At 43.1% G+C, this 26,359-nt stretch overlaps 7 non-coding genes across 7 annotated transcripts; 3 read left to right on the top strand and 4 right to left on the bottom strand.

Annotated features, from left to right (window-relative positions):
* The first annotated feature begins 223 nt into the window (after window positions 1-223).
* LOC140310843 (U5 spliceosomal RNA) lies at window positions 224-333 on the top strand. Its single transcript, XR_011916876.1, has one exon. It is a non-coding gene; the product is annotated as a U5 spliceosomal RNA (small nuclear RNA).
* A 3,215-nt stretch (window positions 334-3,548) lies between these two features.
* LOC140310477 (U2 spliceosomal RNA) lies at window positions 3,549-3,732 on the bottom strand. The gene has a single exon (XR_011916543.1). It is a non-coding gene; the product is annotated as a U2 spliceosomal RNA (small nuclear RNA).
* A 308-nt stretch (window positions 3,733-4,040) lies between these two features.
* On the bottom strand, window positions 4,041-4,154 carry LOC140310599 (U5 spliceosomal RNA). Its single transcript, XR_011916653.1, has one exon. It is a non-coding gene; the product is annotated as a U5 spliceosomal RNA (small nuclear RNA).
* Window positions 4,155-17,974: 13,820 nt separating this feature from the next.
* On the top strand, window positions 17,975-18,088 carry LOC140310758 (U5 spliceosomal RNA). Its single transcript, XR_011916800.1, has one exon. It is a non-coding gene; the product is annotated as a U5 spliceosomal RNA (small nuclear RNA).
* A 316-nt stretch (window positions 18,089-18,404) lies between these two features.
* On the top strand, window positions 18,405-18,595 carry LOC140310481 (U2 spliceosomal RNA). The gene has a single exon (XR_011916548.1). It is a non-coding gene; the product is annotated as a U2 spliceosomal RNA (small nuclear RNA).
* A 4,047-nt stretch (window positions 18,596-22,642) lies between these two features.
* LOC140310372 (U2 spliceosomal RNA) lies at window positions 22,643-22,826 on the bottom strand. Its single transcript, XR_011916450.1, has one exon. It is a non-coding gene; the product is annotated as a U2 spliceosomal RNA (small nuclear RNA).
* A 308-nt stretch (window positions 22,827-23,134) lies between these two features.
* Window positions 23,135-23,248, bottom strand: LOC140310751 (U5 spliceosomal RNA). Its single transcript, XR_011916793.1, has one exon. It is a non-coding gene; the product is annotated as a U5 spliceosomal RNA (small nuclear RNA).
* Window positions 23,249-26,359: the final 3,111 nt, after the last annotated feature.

The following is a 26,359-nucleotide window of genomic DNA, read 5'->3' as shown; positions in this document are numbered from 1 at the left end:
AAAGCCTCAATATGGGATTCTCGTGGTGTTTTTGTTGCTGCCTTGTCTTTTGCACAGAGTAAAAGACAAGGCAGCCATCGAATAGGGCCCGATTGTTCCTAGTTGGTCAGCCGAGAAGCAAGGGGGGGGGGGGGAGCAAGCGTCTCAACCAAGCAAAGCTCACCATGGGGAAGGTGGCTATGCCAACTAGCCTGATGCCCTGCTCCCGCAGTGACGGATAATCGTACTCTGGTTTCTCTTCATAACAAGTCTTTCGCCTTTTACTAAAGATTTCTGTGGAGAGCAGCACTAATGAGTTGTTTCTATTTTTGGCAGGCTTTACCTTTGCGGGTGAAGCCCTTTCTGTCTGTGAAAAAGAAATCTTCTTACTGTGCAGAGTGACTTCTCTGAGTAGAGTCGCCTTACTTGTTGCGACTGTGCCGATGTTCGAAGCTGGAGTGCAAAGTTGTTGCTTGAATGGTGCTTGCTGGAGCGTGCGGGAGTGCAAAGTTATACCATTTAAAAGGGCTGAAGAGTGCTCAGTGCAGCGGGTGGGCGACACTCTGGCCACCTTGAAAACCGAGGTTACATCCACTACCAGGGGCAGCCCAAGTTCTGCCGCAAGTGTGGTGAGCATGGGCACCTGGTTGAGGCTTGTACCAAGGTGTTATGTGGGAAGAGCAGAGAAATTGGGCAAACTTTTGGAGAGTGTCCAAATGGCAGGAAATGTAATCTCTGTGGAGAATTAAATCACCTCTTCAGAGATTGCCCTAAATCTTTTGCCAACAAATTAAAGACGGTAAAGCCACAGTCAAGCCAACAAAGAGAAGGACCAAAGGTGGCAGTTGGTGAACAAAGTGAAGAGGTTGACCCAATAAATTCAAACTTCCCGCCAAAAGCTTGGATTGGAAGTGAGGAGCAAAAAGGGGAGGGGCCTGTAGAGGCCTCACCACTCAGTGTTGAAGTCTGTGAGAATTCACAGGCAGAGGGTGGAGCTACGCTAAATGAGGAGGAAGAGCAGACAGGTGAGTCTAGTGAAGATACTCACCTCCCCGAAGGTCAACAGCCGAAGAGGACGGCATCTGAGCCTCTGATTCCCCAGTGGTATCAGAGAAGAGGGGAAGGGTTAGGTCCCTTTCAGACAGTTCTTCAGTGGAAGAACCTAGAGTCTTCCCCTCCGACTCACCAAATGAGGTCTCCTTTTTAACTTCAGCTCTGCAATCAACCCCCAGGGACTCAAAGTTAAATGCAACATTGCGTCAGAGGCCAACACCGAGAGTCCAAAAAGGAAATATAGATCACCCTACTCACTTTTCACCTAAAGAAATGAAGGAAGAGCTAGTTTCCCAAGAAATAACCTGTGTAATTTGTTTTGATAACTTAGAAAAACGAAAATGACATACCTACTTTCCTTTATGCTTTTAATGGTTCTCACCTTCTCAACACTAAATGTGAGAAGTGTGAAATCAAAGACAAGAGCCCAGAGTATTTTATCCTTCTTAGACTCCATAAAATCAGATGTGTTTTTAATACAAGAATGTGGACTACCTTTTTTAAAAAACCATAGACAATGGGAGGAAATGTGGCCCCATTTATCGATATGGAGTGGCTCAAATCAAAATAAAAATGATGGTGTGGCCATTCTAATTAAAAATCCGCATGTTCTGGTGAAAGGTAGCACATTGGTGAGAGACGGACGGGCACTCTTAGCACACTTGAATTTTATGGGGCAAGACTTTAACCTCTTAAATATTTATGGTTTCAATGGAAAAAATGAAAGGTATGACCTCTTAGAAGATATACAGCTTTACATGCTAGGGCAAGTACCTTTAGTTGTAGGAGGGGATTTTAACTGTATCTTGAGCAGGAAAGATTTTAAAGTGGATAAGACTTCGATTTTACTTCAGGGCATATGCAGGGATTTTAAGCTTACTGACTGTTTTAAAACCATGCATCCCAGAGAGGAGGGCTTCACCTGGTTTAGTCATGATGGCACCAGAGCCTCTCGCATTGATTATTTCTTTACTAGAGATTGCCCACACACTGATGTTAGATTAACCCCTGTTTTCTTTTCAGACCACCTTATGCTCTCCTGCACCCTTTCACCCCCTTCTGGTGTGACGGTAGGAAGTGGTCTGTGGAAACTCAACTGTTCCCTGTTGGAGGATGAAATCATAGTCAGTCAGTACAGGGAATGTTATAAAGAGTGGCAGACCCTTCAAGACCTCTACGAAACACATGCACAATGGTGGGAAATGGTGAAGGAAACGACCCAGACTTTTTTTAAACAGCAAGGTAAACGTAAAAAAAGGAAAGATGTATGATGGGACTACATAAACGCTTACAGCGCTACTTTAAACTAAATCAGTGTGGCATAGACTTTAAAGAAGAAATCAAAGATGTCAAAAAGGAAATGTCAGTTTTAGCAGAAATAAAGAGTAAAGGAATTTTTGTAAGAAGCAGGGAGCAGGAAATTGAGGAAGGTGAAAAAGAAAGAAAGTTATAAATAAAAAGGAGTGTATTCAAAATCTAAAAAGAGAAGATGGGTTTTTAACAAAATCCACACAAGAGATGATTGAAACTGTACATACCTTTTATAGTAACATGTACAAAGAGAAACCAGTGCACTTGGAAACATCGTCAGAAATCTTAAAATTCGTTGACAAAACCGTAAAAGAGAATGCACACTTGACACAGAATTTTACTGCTTTAGAGTTAAAAAAAATGCCTAACAGGTTTTAAGAGAAGTCGAGCTACGGGTTTAGACGGGCTTCCTGCAGAATTCTATCTGACCTATTGGGACCTTTTATCATCAGACATTTTAGATGTTTTTAAAGATTTTGAAAAACTCGACCGACTGCCTGACAGTTTTAGAGTGGGAATAGTGACTCTACTTTATAAAAAAAATGATAAGACTGACCTAAAGAATTGGAGGCCCATCACACTTTTAAACTTTGACTGTAAACTTTTTAGCAAGGTTTTAGCGACACGGATGTCCTCTGTTTTAGAGGAGGTAATTCACCCAGACCAAGCTTGTGCCATCTCAGGGAGACAACTCACCGACAGCCTCGTACTGATTCGAGACATCATTGATTACGCTAGAGACAGAAACACCCGGCTTGTCATCTTAAATTTAGACTTTGAAAAAGCATTTGATCGGGTCTCGCATCAATATCTCTTTCAGGTGTTGCAGCCATCGAAAAGGGCCCGATTGTTCCTACTTGGTGAGATTTGCTTGGTTGAGACGATTGCCCCCCCCCCCTGCTCCTCGGCTGACCAAGTAGAAACAATCTATTCGATGGCTGCCTTGTCTTTTACTCTGTGCAAAAGACAAGGCAGCCACAAACACCACGGGAGCACCGTATTGAGGCTTTGTTCTGACCACTCATTCGGTGTCGCGTTTCTTTCAAGCAATTCTCCCGGTTAGCCCGCACTCGGCTCGCTCCCAGGGCCGTGTTAAAGTCCACTTCGCATTCACTCTCTTTTCTCAGCAGATTAAAAGAAAGTTTCATCTTGGGCTCCCTGAAACTTCCATCCTGCACCGCTGTTTGCTTTTTCACAAGAGCAGAGGAGAGCGCACCGTTCCCAGCGGCACTGCAGTACCGGGTCGAGGCTTGGAGTGAACGGAGCAAGCTTCTTTTTCAACTCCTATTCTTAAAAATCCATTTAATATGTTGTCCTCGTATAGAGGACATATTAAACTGATAAGAACAGATACTACACTTGATCTTAGCTAAAAGGCCGAGAAGCGATAACTGTCCACTGTTTCAGGTCCGAGGGCCCTTGCTGGCACAATGCGCACTTGTAGCAGTGTTCTTTTTATGGCCATAGGTGGCCAGAGTGTCACGTTGCACCTCCGCCCACCCGCTGCACTGAGCACTCTTCAGCCCTTTTAAATGGTATAACTTTGCACTCCCGCATGCTCCAGCAAGCACCATTCAAGCAACAACTTTGCACTCCAGCTTCGAACATCGGCACAGTCGCAACAAGTAAGGCGACTCTACTCAGAGAAGTCACTCTGCAAAGTAGCAAGATTTCTTTTGCACAGACAGAAAGGGCTTCACCCGCAAAGGTAAAGCCTGCCAATAATAGAAACAACTCATTAGTGCTGCTCTCCACGGAAGTCTTTAGTAAAAGGCGAAAGACTTGTATGTTATGAAGAGAAACCAGAGTACGATTATCCGTCACTGCGGGAGCAGGGCATCAGGCTAGTTGGTATAGCCACCTTCCCCATGGTGAGCTTTGCTTGGTTGAGACGCTTGCCCCCCCCCCCCCCCTTGCTCCTCGGCTGACCAAGTAGGAACAATCGGGCCCTATTCGATGGCTGCCTTGTCTTTTACTCTATGCAAAAGACAAGGCAGCAACAAAAACACCACGAGAATCCCATATTGAGGCTTTGTTCTGACCGCTCATTCGGTGTCGCGTTTCTTTCAAGCAATTCGGTTAGCCGACACTCGGCTCGCTCCCATAGCCGTGTTAAAGTCTACTTCGCATTCACTCTCTTTTCTCTGCAGACTCTTGGGATTTTATCTATAAAATGAATTCCTTCACTCAAACTATGTTAAAACTGCTTTGTCGTTCATATTTACCATGTCTAGAAAGATTTAAACAAAAAAAACAACGTTGTACTTTGCAGTAAAAGAAAGAGCAAATCTAAAGTTTCAGGAATCCGAGAATAAGCTTACTTTCATGAGTGCTTCACGATTTCGGATTTTGCTATAAAATGAATTCCTTCACTCAAACTAAATTAAAACTGCTAAACCGCTAATCTGTTACATGTAAGGCAGATGTCAAATTCACCGAAATAGGATCTAAGGGTATTCGGCCAATCGAGCTGTAGCAGCTTCGGTAAAAGAGTATAAGTTGAAGAGTTTGTGAATAAAGGTGTGCGCACACATAGTGAGCTGTAGGGAAATAGGCAGGGAGCAATGCCGGCTGGGGTATATGTTCTTGTATGTTGTCTGACTGTTTGATTTGAATCTGTTATGTAAGTGTCCTGTTGAATGTTTGGGCTTTGACACTTCACTGTGGTTGTTAACTGTGTGGTGTGTCCTGAAATGTTATATGTTTGGGCTGTGTGACATGCTTAATGCTTGTCAGTAGCTACCCACTTATTCATATATAGCAACTGACAACATAAGAAGTCTGGACATACTTTGATAGTAGTTGTAGAAGTATCCTTATTGATAATAGATAAACTAATTCATAGTGATAGAACAGTAGATGAACAGGTGCCTGCACATGTCTCACGAAAATAAAATGGGTGTATGATTGCTGACGGCAGAGCAATACTGCCAAACTTATGAGTTCTTGTGGCAAACTTGATTCAGTGTCTTGACGTGTATACGCTGTTTCGCTGACTTGATTGTCACAAGAAACAAAGTGTGTTTGATAAGATCCGACCATTTTATTACGGGAGGATCAGTATGTATGGATTCTGATATGACTGATAAACCCATTCGTATCTTAAGCATAATCTAATACGTGAGACAACGCCCTGGCACACAATCAAAAAAAAAAAGAGAGAGCGGTTTTGTGTCCCCACAGTCCATAATGTAGAAAAGAGAGAAAAAAGCCTTTCTGATTTGGTGTGTGTGCTCATAGTGCAGAGTGTAGAGAAAAGAGAGAAAAGAAAGCCGTTTTGGTGTCACGGGTGTTGTGACTTACACACACACATTTCTGAATTGAGAAAAGAAATTATTTTAGAGGAAGCAGTAGAGTTTAGATCCCACATTTGTTGATAGGCATTCATTTATTTCTTCACTTCTGATGAAGTTTCAACAATAAACAACAAACTTTGTATTATGAGAAAGAACCAGACTCATTCTTCAGGAATCCGAAAATAAGCACGAATTCGGATTCTCCTATAAAAAGAATTAATTAACTCAAACCAAGTTAAGACTGCTTTGTCCTTCATATTTATTCATGTCTAATCAAGTTTCAACGATAAACAACGTTGTACTTTGTAGAATGAGAAAGAACTTCTTCAGCAATAAGCATCTCTCGACATATGACGAAATACAGATTTTGCTATAAAATTAATTTCTTCTATCAGCGTGACTTAAAACTGTTTGTCCTCCTTATTTATCCACTTCAAATCAAGTTTCAACAATTAAAAAAAAATTGTAGTTTGAGAAAGAACAACTTAATCTTCAGCAATCAGTATAAAAAGAGGGTAACAAAAGGTGCAAATGCCAACCATACATCACTAAAAGGTGGAGCGGAAGTATTCAGCTGCAAGTAGGTGTGAATGTTCGACCATAATTTGTAAAAAGTGGGTAAGAAAAGGTTCGAATGCCCGACTAAATATTAACAAAAGCGGGAGGAGAGGTCTTCGGATGAGAGTGGGTGAGAATTTCCTACCATACAATTATGGTGGAGAGGAAGCTGTGATTGAACGACAATAGTAAAAAGCAGGTGAGAAAAGGTGCGAATGTCAAAACATACATGATCAAAACAGGGAGCGGAGGTGTTTGGCTGCGACAAGGTGTGAATGTCCACCCATAATTAATGAAAAACGGGCAACAAGTAGGTTCGAATGCCCAACCATACATCATCAAAAGCAGGAGTGGATGTGTTCGGCTTCAAGAAGGTATGAATGTCCATCAATAATTGCTATAAAACATGAAAGAAAATTTTCGAATATCAAACTGCACATAATCATAAGCGGGAGAGGAGGTGTTCCGCTGCAAGAAGGTGTGAATATCCACCCATAATTACTGAAAAATGGGTAAGAAAAGGTGCGAATGCCCAACCATACATCATCAAAAGCACGAGTGGATGTGTTCGGCTACAAGAAGGTTTGAATGTCCGACCATAGTTTGTAAAAAGCGGGTAAGAACAGGTTTGTATGCCCGACTGTACACAATCAAAAGAGGGAGCGGAGTTGTTCAGCTACAAGAAGGTGTGAAAGTCCGACCATGGTTTGTAAAAAGCGGGTAAGAACAGGTTCGTATGCCCGAATATACACCATCAAATGCGGGAGCGGAGGTGTTCGGCTGTGAGTAGGTGTGAATCTCCAACCATAATTGCTGAAAAATGTGTTAGAAAAGGTAAGAATGCCGGTCCATACATCATCAAAAGCGGGAGAGGTGGTGTTCGGCTGCAAGTAGGTGTGAATGTCCAGCCATAATTACTCACAAATGGGTAAGAAAAGGTAGTATTGCCAGACCATACATGATCAAAACAGGGAGCGGAGGTGGTTAAGCTGCAAGAAGGTGTTAATGTCCGACTAAAGTTTGTAAAAAGCGGGTAAGAAAAGGTGCGAATGCCCGACAATGTATGATCAAAAGAGGGAGCGGAGGTGTTCAGGTGCAAGAAGGTCTGAATGTCCGACCAAAAATTTGTAAAAATCGGGGAAGAAAAGGCTCGAAAGCCCGACTATACACCATCAAAAGCGGGAGCAGAGGTGTTCAGGTGCAAGAAGGTCTGAATGTCCGACCAAAAATTACTGAAAAATGGGTAAGAAAAGGTGCGAATGCCAAATCATACATCATCAAAAGCAGGAGCTTATGTGTTCGGCTACAAGAAGGTTTGAATGTCCAACCATAGTAAGTAATAGGCGGGTAAGAAAAGGCTCGAATTTCCGACTATATACCATCAAAAGCGGAAGCGGAGGTGTTCGGCTGCAAGACGGTGTGAACGTCCGACCAAAGTTTGTAAAAAGCAGTTAAGAAAATGTTCGAATATCCAACCAAACATAATCAAAAGCGGGAGCAGAGCTGTTCGACTGCAAGTAGGTGTGAATATCAGATCATAGTTTGCAAAAAGCTGTTGAGAAAGGGTGAGAATGCCCGACTATACACTATCAAATGTGGGAGCGGAGGTGTTCGTCTGTGAGTAGGTGTGAATGTCCGACCATAATTGCTGAAAAATGTGTTAGAAAAGGTAAGAATGCCAGACCATATATCATCAAAAGCGGGAGAGGTTGTGTTCGGCTGCAAGTAGGTGTGAATGTCCAGCCATAATTACTCACAAACGGGGGAAGAAAAGGTAGTATTGCCAGACCATACATGATCAAAACAGGGAGCGGAGGTTCAGCTGCAAGGTGTGAATGTCTGACTATAGTTTGTAAAAAGCGGGTAAGACAAGGTGCGAATGCCCGACAATGTATGATCAAAAGAGAGAGCGGATGTGTTCGGCTGCAAGGTCTGAATGTCCAACCATAATTTGTAAAAACCGGGTAAGAAAAGGCTCGAAAGCCCGACTATACATCATCAAAAGCGGGAGCGGAGGTGTCCAGCTGTGAGTAGGTGTGAATGTCCGACCATAATTGCTGAAAAATGTGTTAGAAAAGGTAAGAATACTGGACCATACATCATCAAAAGCGGGAGAGGTGGTGTTCGGCTGCAAGAAGGTGTGAATGTCCGACCATAGTTTGTAAAAAGCGGGTAAGAACAGGTTTGTATGCCCGACTGTACACAATCAAAAGAGGGAGCGGAGTTGTTCAGCTACAAGAAGGTGTGAAAGTCCGACCATGGTTTGTAAAAAGCGGGTAAGAACAGGTTCGTATGCCCGAATATACACCATCAAATGCGGGAGCGGAGGTGTTCGGCTGTGAGTAGGTGTGAATCTCCAACCATAATTGCTGAAAAATGTGTTAGAAAAGGTAAGAATGCCGGTCCATACATCATCAAAAGCGGGAGAGGTGGTGTTCGGCTGCAAGTAGGTGTGAATGTCCAGCCATAATTACTCACAAATGGGTAAGAAAAGGTAGTATTGCCAGACCATACATGATCAAAACAGGGAGCGGAGGTGGTTAAGCTGCAAGAAGGTGTTAATGTCCGACTAAAGTTTGTAAAAAGCGGGTAAGAAAAGGTGCGAATGCCCGACAATGTATGATCAAAAGAGGGAGCGGAGGTGTTCAGGTGCAAGAAGGTCTGAATGTCCGACCAAAAATTTGTAAAAATCGGGGAAGAAAAGGCTCGAAAGCCCGACTATACACCATCAAAAGCGGGAGCAGAGGTGTTCAGGTGCAAGAAGGTCTGAATGTCCGACCAAAAATTACTGAAAAATGGGTAAGAAAAGGTGCGAATGCCAAATCATACATCATCAAAAGCAGGAGCTGATGTGTTCGGCTACAAGAAGGTTTGAATGTCCAACCATAGTAAGTAATAGGCGGGTAAGAAAAGGCTCGAATTTCCGACTATATACCATCAAAAGCGGAAGCGGAGGTGTTCGGCTGCAAGACGGTGTGAACGTCCGACCAAAGTTTGTAAAAAGCAGTTAAGAAAATGTTCGAATATCCAACCAAACATAATCAAAAGCGGGAGCAGAGCTGTTCGACTGCAAGTAGGTGTGAATATCAGATCATAATTTGCAAAAAGCTGTTGAGAAAGGGTGAGAATGCCCGACTATACACTATCAAATGTGGGAGCGGAGGTGTTCGTCTGTGAGTAGGTGTGAATGTCCGACCATAATTGCTGAAAAATGTGTTAGAAAAGGTAAGAATGCCAGACCATATATCATCAAAAGCGGGAGAGGTTGTGTTCGGCTGCAAGTAGGTGTGAATGTCCAGCCATAATTACTCACAAACGGGGGAAGAAAAGGTAGTATTGCCAGACCATACATGATCAAAACAGGGAGCGGAGGTTCAGCTGCAAGGTGTGAATGTCTGACTATAGTTTGTAAAAAGCGGGTAAGACAAGGTGCGAATGCCCGACAATGTATGATCAAAAGAGAGAGCAGAGGTGTTCGGTTGCAAGGTCTGAATGTCCAACCATAATTTGTAAAAACCGGGTAAGAAAAGGCTCGAAAGCCCGACTATACATCATCAAAAGCGGGAGCGGAGGTGTCCAGCTGTGAGTAGGTGTGAATGTCCGACCATAATTGCTGAAAAATGTGTTAGAAAAGGTAAGAATACTGGACCATACATCATCAAAAGCGGGAGAGGTGGTGTTCGGCTGCAAGAAGGTGTGAATGTCCGACCATAGTTTGTAAAAAGCGGGTAAGAACAGGTTTGTATGCCCGACTGTACACAATCAAAAGAGGGAGCGGAGTTGTTCAGCTACAAGAAGGTGTGAAAGTCCGACCATGGTTTGTAAAAAGCGGGTAAGAACAGGTTCGTATGCCCGAATATACACCATCAAATGCGGGAGCGGAGGTGTTCGGCTGTGAGTAGGTGTGAATCTCCAACCATAATTGCTGAAAAATGTGTTAGAAAAGGTAAGAATGCCGGTCCATACATCATCAAAAGCGGGAGAGGTGGTGTTCGGCTGCAAGTAGGTGTGAATGTCCAGCCATAATTACTCACAAATGGGTAAGAAAAGGTAGTATTGCCAGACCATACATGATCAAAACAGGGAGCGGAGGTGGTTAAGCTGCAAGAAGGTGTTAATGTCCGACTAAAGTTTGTAAAAAGCGGGTAAGAAAAGGTGCGAATGCCCGACAATGTATGATCAAAAGAGGGAGCGGAGGTGTTCAGGTGCAAGAAGGTCTGAATGTCCGACCAAAAATTTGTAAAAATCGGGGAAGAAAAGGCTCGAAAGCCCGACTATACACCATCAAAAGCGGGAGCAGAGGTGTTCAGGTGCAAGAAGGTCTGAATGTCCGACCAAAAATTACTGAAAAATGGGTAAGAAAAGGTGCGAATGCCAAATCATACATCATCAAAAGCAGGAGCTGATGTGTTCGGCTACAAGAAGGTTTGAATGTCCAACCATAGTAAGTAATAGGCGGGTAAGAAAAGGCTCGAATTTCCGACTATATACCATCAAAAGCGGAAGCGGAGGTGTTCGGCTGCAAGACGGTGTGAACGTCCGACCAAAGTTTGTAAAAAGCAGTTAAGAAAATGTTCGAATATCCAACCAAACATAATCAAAAGCGGGAGCAGAGCTGTTCGACTGCAAGTAGGTGTGAATATCAGATCATAATTTGCAAAAAGCTGTTGAGAAAGGGTGAGAATGCCCGACTATACACTATCAAATGTGGGAGCGGAGGTGTTCGTCTGTGAGTAGGTGTGAATGTCCGACCATAATTGCTGAAAAATGTGTTAGAAAAGGTAAGAATGCCAGACCATATATCATCAAAAGCGGGAGAGGTTGTGTTCGGCTGCAAGTAGGTGTGAATGTCCAGCCATAATTACTCACAAACGGGTAAGAAAAGGTACTATTGCCAGACCATATATGATCCAAACAGGGAGCGGAGGTGGTTCAGCTGCAAGAAGGTTTGAATGTCCGACTAAAGTTTGTAAAAAGCGGGTAAGACAAGGTGTGAATGCCCGACAATGTATGATCAAAAGAGGAGCGGAGGTTTTCGGCTGCAAGAAGGTCTGAATGTCCACCCATAATTACTGAAAAATGGGTAAGAAAAGGTGCGAAAGCCCAACCGCACATGATCATTAGTGGATGAGAAGGTGTTCGACTGCAAGTAGGTGTGAATGTAAGATCATAATTTGTAAAAAGCGGGTAAGAAAAGGTAAGAATGCCCAACCATAAATTATCAAAAGCGGCAGCAGAGTTTCGGCTGGTATTTATCAATGTCTAGATAGATTTCAACAAAAAACAACGTTGTACTTTGAAGTAAAAGAAAGTGCAAATCAAAAGTTTTAGGAATCCGAGAATAAGCTTATTTTCATGAGTTCTGCACGATTTCGGATTTTATGTATAAAATTAATTCCTTCACGCAAACTAAGTTAAAACCACCTTTTCCTTCATATTTATCAATGTCTAGATCGACTTCAACAAAGAACAACATTGTATTTTGCAGTAGAAGAAAGAGCAAAACTGAAGGATCAGGAATCCGAGAATAAGCTTCTTTTCATACGTTCTGCATGATTTGGGATTTTATGTATAAAATGAATTCCTTCACTCAAACTAAGTTAACACTGCTTTGTCCTTCATATGTACCCATTTCTACATATATTTCAAGCATAAACTTCCTCATACTACCCTGAATGAGAAAGAGCCACACTTGTGATTAAGCCATACGCCCCTTTTGAGGAGTTCTGCATGATTTGGGATTTTATCTATAAAATCAATTCCTTCACTCAAACTATGTTAAAACGGCTTTTACCTTCATATTTATCAATGTCTCGATAGATTTAAACAAAAAAACAACGTTGTACTTTGCAGTAAAAGAAAGAGCCAATCAAAAGTTTTAGGAATCCGAGAATAAGCTTATTTTCATGAGTTCTGCACGATTTCGGATTTTATGTATAGAATGAATTCATTCACTCAAACCAAGTTAAAACTGCTTTTTCATTCATATTTATCAATGTCAAGATCGACTTCAACAAAGAACAACATTGTATTTTGCAGTAGAAGAAAGAGCAAAACTGAAGGATCAGGAATCCGAGAATAAGTTTATTTTCTTATGGGCAAGTGGGAACTGCTTTGTCCTTCATATTTATCAATGTGTAGATGGATTTCTACTTCTTCTACTGCAAAGTCCAATGTTTTTCTTTGTTGAAGTCGATCTAGACATTGATGAATATGGAAGGACAAAGCAGTTTTAACTTGGTTTGAGCAAAGCAATTCATTTTATAGCAAAATCCGAAATCGTGCAGAACTCATGAAAGCAGGCTTATACTCGGATTCCTGAAACTTTAGATTTGCTCTTTCTTTTACTGCAAAGTACAACGTTGTTTTTTTGTTTAAATCTTTCTAGACATGGTAATTATGAAGGACAAATCAGTTTTAACATAGTTTGAGTGAAGTAATGCATTTTATAAGCAAAATCCCAAATCCTGCAGAACTCACGAAAAGCTTTTTCTCGCTTTTCACTGCTTTTTACAAAGTTTGGTCGGACGTTCACACCTTCTTGCATCCGAACACCTCCGCTTCCGCTTTTGATGATGTATATTCGGGCATTCGAACCTTTTATTACCCGCTTTTTACAAACCATTGTCGGACTTTCACACCTTCTTGCAGCCGAACACCACCTCTCCCGCTTTTGATGATGTATGGTCCAGACCTTTTCTAACACATTTTTCAGCAATTATGGTCGGACATTCACACCTACTCACAGCTGGACACCTCCGCTCCCGCTTTTGATGATGTATAGTCGGGCTTTCGAGCCTTTTCTTACCCGGTTTTTACAAATTATGGTTGGACATTCAGACCTTGCAGCCGAACACCTCCGCTCTCTCTTTTGATCATACATTGTCGGGCATTCGCACCTTGTCTTACCCGCTTTTTACAAACTATAGTCAGACATTCACACCTTGCAGCTGAACCTCCGCTCCCTGTTTTGATCATGTATGGTCTGGCAATACTACCTTTTCTTCCCCCGTTTGTGAGTAATTATGGCTGGACATTCACACCTACTTGCAGTCGAACAGCTCTGCTCCCGCTTTTGATTATGTTTGGTTGGATATTCGAACCTTTTCTTAACTGCTTTTTACAAACCATGGTCGGACTTTCCCACCTTCTTGTAGCCGAACAACTCCGCTCCCGCTATTGATTTTGTACAGTCGGGTATTTTAACCTTTTCTTACCCGCTTTTTACCAACTATGGTCGGACATTCACACCTTCTTGTAGCCGAACACTTCCACTCCTGCTTTTGATGATGTATGGTTGGGCATTCACACCTTTTTTGTGCCCATTTTTCAGGAATTATGGGTGGACATTCACACCTTGCAGCTGAACACCTCCTATCCCACTTATGATCATGTGCGGTTTGATTTTCGAAAAGTTTCTTTCATGTTTTCTAGCAATTATTGATGGACATGTAGACCTTCTTGCAGCTGAACACCTCCGCTCCCGCTTTTGATCATACATTGTCAGGCATTCGCACCTTGTCTTACCCTCTTTTTACAAACTTTAGTCGAACAGTCACACCTTTTTGCAGCCGAACACCACCTCTCCCGCTTTTGATGATGTATGGTCCAGCATTCTTACCTTTTCTAACACATTCTTCAGCAATTATGGTCGGACATTCACACCTACTCAGAGCCGAACACCTCCGCTCCCGCATTTGATGGTGTATAGTCGGGCATTCTCACCCTTTCTCATCAGCTTTTTACAAATTATGATCTGACATTCACACCTGCTTTTGATAATGTATTGTTAGGCATTCGCACCTTTTTTTTACCCATTTTTCATGAATTATGGGTGGACATTCACACCTTCTTGCAGCCGAACACCTCCTCTCCCGCTTATGATCAGTTGCGTTTTGATATTCGAAAATTTACTTCCTTGTTTTAAAGCAATTATTGATGGACATTCAGACCTTCTTGCAGCCGAAAACCTCCGCTCCCTCTTTTGATCATACATTGTCGGGCATTCGCACCTTCTCTTACCCGCTTTTTACAAACCAGGGTCGGACTTTCACACCTTTTAGTAGCCGAACAACTCCGCTCCCGCTATTGATTGTGTACAGTCGGGTATTTTCACCTTTTCTTACCCGCTTTTTACCAACTATGGTCAGACATTCACACCTTCTTACAGTGGAACACCTCCGCTCCCTCTTTTGATGGTGTATGTTCGGGCATTCGAACCTTTTCTTACCCGCTTTTTACAAACTATGGTCGGACATTAAAACCTTCTTGTAGCCGAACACATCCACTCCTGCTTTTGATGATGTATGGTTGGGCATTCGTACCTTTTCTTACCCATTTTGCAGTAATTATGGGTGGACATTCACACTTTTGCATTTTAACACCTCCTCTCCCGCTTATGATCATGTGCGGTTTGATATTCGAAAATTCTCTTCCATGTTTTCTAGCAATTATTGATGGACATTCAGACCTTCTTGCAGCTGAACACCTCCACTCCAGCTGTTGATGGTGTATAGTTTGGCTTTCGAGCCTTTTCTTCCCCGATTTTTACAAATTATGGATGGACATTCAGACCTTCTTTCAGCCGAAAACCTCCGCTCCCTCTTTTGATCATACATTGTCGGGCATTCGCGCCTTTTCTTACCCGCTTTTTACAATTCATGGTCGGACTTTCACACCTTTTAGTAGCGGAACAACTCTGCTCCCGCTATTGATTGTGTACAATAGGGTATTTTAACCTTTTCTTACCTGCTTTTTGCCAATTATGGCTGGACATTCACACCTTCTTGCATTTGAACACCTCCTCTCCCGCTTATGATCATGTGCGGTTTGATATTCGAAAATTCTCTTCCATGTTTTCTAGCAATTATTGATGGACATTCAGACCTTCTTGCAGCTGAACACCTCCGCTCCAGCTGTTGATGGTGTATAGTCGGGCTTTCGAGCCTTTTCTTCCCAGATTTTTACAAAATATGGATGGACATTCAGACCTTGTTTCAGCTGAAAACCTCCGCTCCCTCTTTTGATCATACATTGTCGGGCATTCGCACCTTTTCTTACCCGCTTTTTACAAACCATGGTCGGACTTTCACACCTTTTAGTAGCGGAACAACTCTGCTCCCGCTATTGATTGTGTACAATCGGGTATTTTAACCTTTTCTTACCTGCTTTTTGCCAACTATGGTCGGACATTCACACCTTCTTACAGCGGAACACCTCCGCTCCCTCCTTTGATGGTGTATGTTCGGGCATTCGAACCTTTTCTTACCCGCTTTTTACAAACTATGGTCAGACATTCACACCTTCTTGCAGCCGAACACTTCCGCTCTACCTTTTAGTGTTCTATGGGGTATTCACACCTTTTTTTTCACCGCATTTTATAGATTATGGTTGTAAATTCTCACCCACTCTTATCCGAAGACCTCTCCTCCTGCTTTGGTTAATATATAGTCGGGCATTCGAACCTTTTCTTACCCGCTTTTTACAAATTATGGTCGAACATTCACACCTACTTGCAGCCGAACACCTCCGCTCCCGCTTTTGATGGTGTATAGTCGGGCTTTCGAGCCTTTTCTTCCCCGGTTTTTACAAATTATGGTTGGACATTCAGACCTTGCAGCCGAAAACCTCCGCTCCCTCTTTTGATCATACATTGTCAGGCATTCGCACCTACTTGCAGCCGAATACTTCCGCTCCACCTTTTAGTAATGTATTGTTGGCATTTGCACCTTTTCTTACCCTTTCTTACCCTACTGATTGCTTAAGATTAAGTTGTTTTTTTCTCAAACTACAACATTTTTTTAATTGTTGAAACTTGATTTGAAGTGGATAAATAAGGAGGACAAACAGTTTTAAGTCAGGCTGATAGAAGGAATTAATTTTATAGCAAAATCTGTATTTCGTCATATGTCGAGAGATGCTTATTGCTGAAGAAGTTCTTTCTCATTCTACAAAGTACAACGTTGTTTATCGTTGAAACTTGATTAGACATGAATAAATATGAAGGACAAAGCAATCTTAACTTGGTTAGAGTTAAGGAATTCGTTTTATAGGAGAATCCGAATTCGTGCATAACTCGTAAAATAGAGCTTATTTTCGGATTCCTGAAGAATGAGTCTGGTTCTTTCTCATAATACAAAGTTTGTTGTTTATTGTTGAAACTTCATCAGAAGTGAAGAAATAAATGAATGCCTATCAACAAATGTGGGATCTAAACTCTAGTGCTTCCTCTAAAATAATTTCCTTTCTCAATTCAGAAATGTGTGTGTGTAAGTCACAACACCCGTGACACCAAAACGGCTTTCTTTTCTCTCTTTTCTCTACACTCTGCACTGTGAGCACACACACCAAATCAGAAAGGCTTTTTTCTCTCTTTTCTACATTATGGACTGTGGGGACACAAAACCGCTCTCTCTTTTTTTTTTTTATCGTGTGCCAGGGCGTTGTCTCACGTATTAGATTGTGCTTAAGATACGAACGGGTTTATCAGTCACATCAGAATCCATACATACTGATCCTCCCGTAATAAAATGGTCGGATCTTATCAAACACACTTTGTTTCTTGTGACAATCAAGTCAGCAAAACAGCGTATACACGTCAAGACACTGAATCAAGTTTGCCACAAGAACTCATAAGTTTGGCAGTATTGCTCTGCCGTCAGCAATCATACATCCATTTTATTTTCGTGAGACATGTGCAGGCACCTGTTCATCTACTGTTCTATCACTATGAATTAGTTTATCTATTATCAATAAGGATACTTCTACAACTACTCTATCAAAGTATGTCCGGACTTCTTACGTTGTCAGTTGCTATATATGAATAAGTGGGTAGCTACTGACAAGCATTAAGCATGTCACACAGCCCAAACATATAACATTTCAGGACACACCACACAGTTAACAACCACAGTGAAGCGTGTCAAAGCCCAAACATGTAACATTCAACAGGACACTTACACAACACATTCAAATCAAACAGTCAGACAACATACAAGAACATATACCCCAGCCGGCATTGCTCCCTGCCTATTTTCCTACAGCTCACTATGTGTGCGCACACCTTTATTCACAAACTCTTCAACTTATACTCTTTTACCGAAGCTGCTACAGCTCGATTGGCCGAATACCAAATAATCCTAATTCGGTGAATTTGACATCTGCCTTACATGTAACAGATTAGCGGTTTAGCAGTTTTAATTTAGTTTGAGTGAAGGAATTCATTTTATAGCAAAATCCGAAATCGTGAAGAACTCATGAAAGTAAGCTTATTCTCTGATTCCTGAAACTTTAGATTTGCTATTTCTTTTACTGCAAAGTACAACGTTGGTTTTTTTGGTTTAAATCTTTCAAGACATGGTAAATATGAAGGACAAAGCAGTTTTAACATAGTTTGAGTGAAGGAATTCATTTTATTGATAAAATCCCAAGAGTCTGCTGAGAAAAGAGAGTGAATGCGAAGTAGACTTTAACACGGCTCTGGGAGCGAGCCGAGTGCGGGCTAACCGGGAGAATTGCTTGAAAGAAACGCGACACCGAATGAGCGGTCAGAACAAAGCCTCAATACGGTTTTCCCGCGGTGTTTTTGTTGCTGCCTTGTCTTTTGCACAGAGTAAAAGACAAGGCAGCCATCGAATAGGGCCCGATTGTTCCTACTCGGTCAGCCGAGGAGCAAGGGGGGGGGGGGGGGGCAAGCGTCTCAACCAAGCAAAGCTCACCATGGGGAAGGTGGCTATACCAACTAGCCTGATGCCCTGCTCCCGCAGTGACGGATAATCGTACTCTGGTTTCTCTTCATAACGTACAAGTCTTTCGACTTTTACTAAAGACTTCTGTGGAGAGCAGCACTAATGAGTTGTTTCTATTTTTGGCAGGCTTTACCTTTGCGGGTGAAGCCCTTTCTGTCTGTGCAAAAGAAATCTTGTTACTGAGCAGAGTGACTTCTCTGAGTAGAGTCGCCTTACTTGTTGCGACTGTGCCGATGTTCGAAGCTGGAGTGCAAAGTTGTTGCTTGAATGGTGCTTGCTGGAGCGTGCGGGAGTGCAAAGTTATACCATTTAAAAGGGCTGAAGAGTGCTCAGTGCAGCAGGTGGGCGGAGGTGCAAAGTGACACTCTGGCCACCTATGGCCATAAAAAGAACAGGGGTGTTAGCGGACAAGTGCGCATTGTGCCAGGAAGGGCCCTCGGACATGAACCAGTGGACAGTTTTCGCTTCTCGGCCTTTTGGCTAAGATCAAGTGTAGTATCTGTTCTTATCAGTTTAATATCTGATATGTCCTCTATACGAGGACTACATATTAAATGGATTTTTAGCAATAGGAGTTGAAAAAGTAGCTTGCTCCGTTCACTCCAAGCATTGACCCCGTACTGCAGTGCCGCTGGGAACGGTGCGCTCTTCTCTACTCTTGTGAAAAAGCAAACAGCGGTGCAGGATGCAAGTTTGAGGGAGCCCAAGATGAAACTTTCTTTTAGTCTGCTGAGAAAAGAGAGTGAATGCGAAGTAGACTTTAACACGGCTCTGGGAGAGAGCCGAGTGCGGGCTAACCGGGAGAATTGCTTGAAAGAAACGCCATACCAAATGAGCGGTCAGAACAAAGCCTCAATACGGTGTTCCCGTTGTGTTTTTGTTGCTGCCGCTGTTTGCTTTTTCACAAGAGCGCACCTGTTGAGGGGGGGCCTGGGGGGGCCTGGGTGATGGTGGGTCTCAGGCCCGGGCTGCTGCAACTGGTGTGACCGGTTGGTTTGTTTGTTTGTTTTTTGTTGTTGTTTGTTTGTTTTTTGTAGAGGTCCTCCGGAGTGGGGTTGGGTTGAGTGGGGTGGGGCGGGATGGGTACCTTCTGGGGGTACAGTAGCTCCCAGAATATGGTCGCTGCAGTGCCCCGAGCCTGGTGGACATCAGGCCCTCCTGTCCTGTGTTGGCTCCCTTTTAAAAAGTACAGAACTTAGAACAGGTCTAGTCCCTGGCTTTCGGCAGAACTGTCTTCTTTACTTTTTTTTTTTTTTCCCCTTATCGTGTTCAGCATTATGGCAGCAGAATTGTAGTCTGAATACCTTTGATGCCAAACAGATTTGCTTTGCCAAGGGAAGTTTTATAAATGTAAAGCTCCCCTTGATGCCCATTTATTTATTTCTGTTTTCAATATATGACATGTAATAGAACTGAACCGGACCGGGGGACAAGGAAAGAAGAAGAGGAAAGAAGAGAAAAACAGAACATACATCGCATACAACACAGCTGTGGATATAGATGACCTGAGACGACATGATAATACATCAACTGCTTAGCGACCATGCTACTGGACTAATTAATGTGGTTGTGTGTGTGTGAGAACATGCAACACCCATGGCACAGGACCTACATGATAACCGTGCTTAGTTATGAGTGTATAAGCGTATAGGGCCACAATCCACAGCCCCCCCAAGCAATCAGAAGCAGGCAGAGAGGGCCACAAGACCCAGGCCACCAGCAGCCCCCACAGAGCACAGAACCCAGGAAGCCCACCGCAGGGGCAACCACGCATCCACCCAGAAGACTGCAGAGGAAGCCCCCGGAAAGAGCCCCCATAAGCATAGGGCAGAGGCCCTCCGGGAGCCAGGGGCAACAGCCCACCGACGTCGCCAGGCCCCAGCCGCCCAGACATGGGCCGTGCACTGGATCCGGGCCCCAGGAGCCCGAGCGCCCCCAAACCCCCCGGCAGAGGCCCCACCCAATACCCAGGAGGGCCAAGCGCCCCAGACAGCCACACAGTGGGTCAGCGCCTGCCCCAGCACCCCTGGCCAAGTGCCCTGGGAGTCAAGACGTGCCCACAGGTGGGTGAAGTCGCGAGCAGCGGAGAGAGGCCACGCCACCCCCCCCCATCGGGAGAAGCACAGGCAGGCCAGGCGACAGCAAGTCCAAGATCCAGGCCCAATCATTACCACACACACTTTCATGTCCCATACATCCACACGTCCTCCCTCCCTCGACTCCGCTGGGGTGTAGTGCAGCGGGCACACCAGGGGGCCAGCAGCCCCCCAGCCACCACAGACCCCAAACCAGCAGAACAATTAATTAATCCTCCTGGCCCCTCCCGCCCCGAGCAGCAACCAGGAAGCAGGGGTGTGCGAAGAAGACCCCTCCCCTCACCCTTCTGGCTCTTCAATATTTTCTAATAGTGAGCAATTAAAATTGAGGGGCAGCCAAACTTGTAGAACTGGGAGCGTGGCCCTCTGGGCAGCCTACATACCCAAAGAGCCCCGCCCACCAGATGCCACTCAGTGTAACCCCCCCCCCTTGCTCCTCGGCTGACCAAGTAGGAACAATCGGGCCCTATTCGATGGCTGCCTTGTCTTTTACTCTGTGCAAAAGACAAGGCAGCAACAAAAACACCACGGGAAAACCGTATTGAGGCTTTGTTCTGACCGCTCATTCGGTGTCGCGTTTCTTTCAAGCAATTCTCCCGGTTAGCCCGCACTCGGCTCGCTCCCAGAGCCGTGTTAAAGTCTACTTCGCATTCACTCTCTTTTCTCAGCAGACTCTTGGGATTTTATCAATAAAATGAATTCCTTCACTCAAACTATGTTAAAACTGCTTTGTCCTTCATATTTACCATGTCTTGAAAGATTTAAACAAAAAAACCAACGTTGTACTTTGCAGTAAAAGAAATAGCAAATCTAAAGTTTCAGGAATCCGAGAATAAGCTTACTTTCATGAGTTCTTCACGATTTCGGATTTTGCTATAAAATGAATTCCTTCACTCAAACTAAATTAAAACTGCTAAACCGCTAATCTGTTACATGTAAGGCAGATGTCAAATTCACCGAATTAGGATTATTCGGTATTCGGCCAATCGAGCTGTAGCAGCTTCGGTAAAAGAGTATAAGTTGAAGAGTTTGTGAATAAAGGTGTGCGCACACATAGTGAGCTGTAGGAAAATAGGCAGGGAGCAATGCCGGCTGGGGTATATGTTCTTGTATGTTGTCTGACTGTTTGATTTGAATGTGTTGTGTAAGTGTCCTGTTGAATGTTACATGTTTGGGCTTTGACACGCTTCACTGTGGTTGTTAACTGTGTGGTGTGTCCTGAAATGTTATATGTTTGGGCTGTGTGACATGCTTAATGCTTGTCAGTAGCTACCCACTTATTCATATATAGCAACTGACAACGTAAGAAGTCCGGACATACTTTGATAGAGTAGTTGTAGAAGTATCCTTATTGATAATAGATAAACTAATTCATAGTGATAGAACAGTAGATGAACAGGTGCCTGCACATGTCTCACGAAAATAAAATGGATGTATGATTGCTGACGGCAGAGCAATACTGCCAAACTTATGAGTTCTTGTGGCAAACTTGATTCAGTGTCTTGACGTGTATACGCTGTTTCGCTGACTTGATTGTCACAAGAAACAAAGTGTGTTTGATAAGATCCGACCATTTTATTACGGGAGGATCAGTATGTATGGATTCTGATGTGACTGATAAACCCATTCGTATCTTAAGCACAATCTTATACGTGAAACAACGCCCTGGCACACGATAAAAAAAAAAAGAGAGAGCGGTTTTGTGTCCCCACAGTCCATAATGTAGAAAAGAGAGAAAAAAGCCTTTCTGATTTGGTGTGTGTGCTCATAGTGCAGAGTGTAGAGAAAAGAAAGCCGTTTTGGTGTCACGTGTGTTGTGACTTACACACACACATTTCTAAATTGAGAAAGGAAATTATTTTAGAGGAAGCACTAGAGTTTAGATCCCACATTTGTTGATAGGCATTCATTTATTTCTTCACTTCTGATAAAAATGATAAGACTGACCTAAAGAATTGGAGGCCCATCACACTTTTAAACTTTGACTGTAAACTTTTTAGCAAGGTTTTAACGACACGGATGTCCTCTGTTTTAGAGGAGGTAATTCACCCAGACCAGGCTTGTGCCATCTCAGAGAGACAACTCACCGACAGCCTCGTACTGATTCGAGACATCATTGATTACGCTAGAGACAGAAACACCCGGCTTGTCATCTTAAATTTAGACTTTGAAAAAGCTTTTAATCGGGTCTCGCATCAATATCTCTTTCAGGTGTTGCAGCCATCGAATAGGGCCCGATTGTTCCTACTTGGTGAGATTTGCTTGGTTGAGACGCTTGCTCCCCCCCCTTGCTCCTCGGCTGACCAAGTAGGAACAATCGGGCCCTATTCGATGGCTGCCTTGTCTTTTACTCTGTGCAAAAGACAAGGCAGCCACAAACACCACGGGAACACCGTATTGAGGCTTTGTTCTGACCACTCATTCGGTGTCGCGTTTCTTTCAAGCAATTCTCCCGGTTAGCCCACACTCGGCTCGCTCCCAGAGCTTTGTTAAAGTCTACTTCGCATTCACTCTCTTTTCTCAGCAGATTAAAAGAAAGTTTCATCTTGGGCTCCCTGAAACTTCCATCCTGCACCGCTGTTTGCTTTTTCACAAGAGCAGAGAAGAGCGCACCGTTCCCAGCGGCACTGCAGTACTGGGTCGATGCTTGGAGTGAACGGAGCAAGCTTCTTTTTCAACTCCTATTCTTAAAAATCCATTTAATATGTAGTCCTCGTATAGAGGACATATTAAACTGATAAGAACAGATACTACACTTGATCTTAGCCAAAAGGCCGAGAAGCGATAACTGTCCACTGTTTCAGGTCCGAGGGCCCTTGCTGGCACAATGCGCACTTGTAGCAGTGTTCTTTTTATGGCCATAGGTGGCCAGAGTGTCACGTTGCACCTCCGCCCACCTGCTGCACTGAGCACTCTTCAGCCCTTTTAAATGGTATAACTTTGCACTCCCGCATGCTCCAGCAAGCACCATTCAAGCAACAACTTTGCACTCCAGCTTCGAACATCGGCACAATCGCAACAAGTAAGGCGACTCTACTCAGAGAAGTCACTCTGCACAGTAACAAGATTTCTTTTGCACAGACAGAAAGGGATTCACCCGCAAAGGTAAAGCCTGCCAAAAATAGAAACAACTCATTAGTGCTGCTCTCCACGAAAGTCTTTAGTAAAAGGCGAAAGACTTGTATGTTATGAAGAGAAACCAGAGTACGATTATCCGTCACTGCGGGAGCAGGGCATCAGGCTAGTTGCCATCGCCACCTTCCCCATGGTGAGCGTTGCTTGGTTGAAACGCTTGCCCCTGTGCAATCGACAAGGCAGCAACAAAAACACCACAGGAACACCGTATTGAGGCTTTGTTCTGACCGCTCATTCGGTGTCGCGTTTCTTTCAAGCAATTCTCCCGGTTAGCCCACACTCGGCTCGCTCCCAGAGCCGTGTTAAAGTCTACTTCGCATTCACTCTCTTTTCTCAGCAGACTCTTGGGATTTTATCTATAAAATGAATTCCTTCACTCAAACTATGTGAAAACTGCTTTGTCCTTCATATTTACCATATCTAGAAAGATTTAAACAAAAAAAACAACGTTGTACTTTGCAGTAAAAGAAAGAGCAAATCTAAAGTTTCAGGAATCCGAGAATAAGCTTACTTTCATGAGTTCTTCACGATTTCGGATTTTGCTATAAAATGAATTCCTTCACTCAAACTAAATTAAAACTGCTAAACCGCTAATCTGTTACATGTAAGGCAGATGTCAAATTCACCGAAATAGGATCTAAGGGTATTCGGCCAATCGAGCTGTAGCAGCTTTGGTAAAAGAGTATAAGTTGAAGAGTTTGTGAATAAAGGTGTGCGCACACATAGTGAGCTGTAGGAAAATAGGCAGGGAGCAATGCCGGCTGGGGTATATGTTCTTGTATGTTGTCTGACTGTGTGTTTGAATGTGTTGTGTAAGTGTCCTGTTGAATGTTACATGTTTGGGCTTTGACACTTCACTGGGGTTGTTAACTGTGTGGTGTGTCCTGAAATGTTATATGTTTGGGCTGTGTGACATGCTTAATGCTTGTCAGTAGCTACCCACTTATTCATATATAGCAACTGACAACATAAGAAGTCTGGACATACTTTGATAGTAGTTGTAGAAGTATCCTTATTGATAATAGATAAACTAATTCATAGTGATAGAACAGTAGATGAACAGGTGCCTGCACATGTCTCACGAAAATAAAATGGGTGTATGATTGCTGACGGCAGAGCAATACTGCCAAACTTATGAGTTCTTGTGGCAAACTTGATTCAGTATCTTGACGTGTATACGCTGTTTCGCTGACTTGATTGTCACAAGAAACAAAGTGTGTTTGATAAGATCCGACCATTTTATTACGGGAGGATCAGTATGTATGGATTCTGACGTGACTGATAAACCCATTCGTATCGTAAGCATAATCTAATACGTGAGACAACGCCCTGGCACACAATCAAAAAAAAAAAGAGAGAGCAGTTTTGTGTCCCCACAGTCCATAATGTAGAAAAGAGAGAAAAAAGCCTTTCTGATTTGGTGTGTGTGCTCACAGTGCAGAGTGTAGAGAAAAGAGAGAAAAGAAAGCCGTTTTGGTGTCACGGGTGTTGTGACTTACACACACACATTTCTGAATTGAGAAAGGAAATTATTTTAGAGGAAGCACTAGAGTTTAGATCCCACATTTGTTGATAGGCATTCATTTATTTCTTCACTTCTGATGAAGTTTCAACAATAAACAACAAACTTTGTATTATGAGAAAGAACCAGACTCATTCTTCAGGAATCCGAAAATAAGCTCTATTTTAGGAGTTATGCACGAATTCGGATTCTCCTATAAAACGAATTCCTTAACTCTAACCAAGTTAAGACTGCTTTGTCCTTCATATTTATTCATGTCTAATCAAGTTTCAACGATAAACAACGTTGTACTTTGTAGAATGTGAAAGAACTTCTTCAGCAATAAGCATCTCTCGACATATGACGAAATACAGATTTTGCTATAAAATTAATTCCTTCTATCAGCCTGACTTAAAACTGTTTGTCCTCCTTATTTATCCACTTCAAATCAAGTTTCAACAATTAAAAAAATGTTGTAGTTTGAGAAAAAACAACTTAATCTTAAGCAATCAGTAGGGTAAGAAAGGGTAAGAAAAGGTGCAAATGCCAACCATACATCACTAAAAGGTGGAGCGGAAGTATTCGGCTGCAAGTAGGTGCGAATGCCTGACAATGTATGATCAAAAGAGGGAGCGGAGGTTTTCGGCTGCAAGGTCTGAATGTCCAACCATAATTTGTAAAAACCGGGGAAGAAAAGGCTCGAAAGCCCGACTATACACCATCAAAAGCGGGAGCGGAGGTGTTCGGCTGCAAGTAGGTGTGAATGTTCGACCATAAATTGTAAAAAGCGGGTAAGAAAAGGTTCGAATGCCCGACTATATATTAACCAAAGCAGGAGGAGAGGTCTTCGGATAAGAGTGGGTGAGAATTTACAACCATAATCTATAAAATGCGGTGAAAAAAAAGGTGTGAATACCCCATAGAACACTAAAAGGTAGAGCGGAAGTGTTCGGCTTCAAGAAGGTGTGAATGTCTGACCATAGTTTGTAAAAAGCGGGTAAGAAAAGGTTCGAATGCCCGAACATACACCATCAAAGGAGGGAGCGGAGGTGTTCCGCTGTAAGAAGGTGTGAATGTCCGACCATAGTTGGCAAAAAGCAGGTAAGAAAAGGTTAAAATACCCGATTGTACACAATCAATAGCGGGAGCAGAGTTGTCCGCTACTAAAAGGTGTGAAAGTCCGACCATGGTTTGTAAAAAGCGGGTAAGAAAAGGTGCGAATGCCCGACAATGTATGATCAAAAGAGGGAGCGGAGGTTTTCGGCTGAAACAAGGTCTGAATGTCCATCCATATTTTGTAAAAATCTGGGAAGAAAAGGCTCGAAAGCCCGACTATACACCATCAACAGCTGGAGCGGAGGTGTTCAGCTGCAAGAAGGTCTGAATGTCCATCAATAATTGCTAGAAAACATGGAAGAGAATTTTCGAATATCAAACCGCACATGATCATAAGCAGGAGAGGAGGTGTTCAAATGCAAGAAGGTGTGAATGTCCACCCATAATTACTTCAAAATGGGTAAGAAAAGGTACGAATGCCCAACCATACATGATCCTAACAGGGAGCGGAGGTGTTTGGGTGCGACAAGGTGTGTATGTCCACCCATAATTAATGAAAAGCGGGCAACAAGTAGGTTTAAATACCCATCATCAAAAGCAGGAGTGGATGTGTTCGGCTACAAGAAG

The sequence above is a fragment of the Leuresthes tenuis genome, unplaced genomic scaffold (assembly GCF_036924035.1).
Source record: "Leuresthes tenuis unplaced genomic scaffold, fLeuTen1.0.hap1 SCAF_6, whole genome shotgun sequence".
NCBI lineage: Eukaryota > Metazoa > Chordata > Actinopteri > Atheriniformes > Atherinopsidae > Leuresthes > Leuresthes tenuis.
Note: the sequence above shows the minus strand (reverse complement) of the source record. Positions and strands in the feature narration are given on the sequence as shown.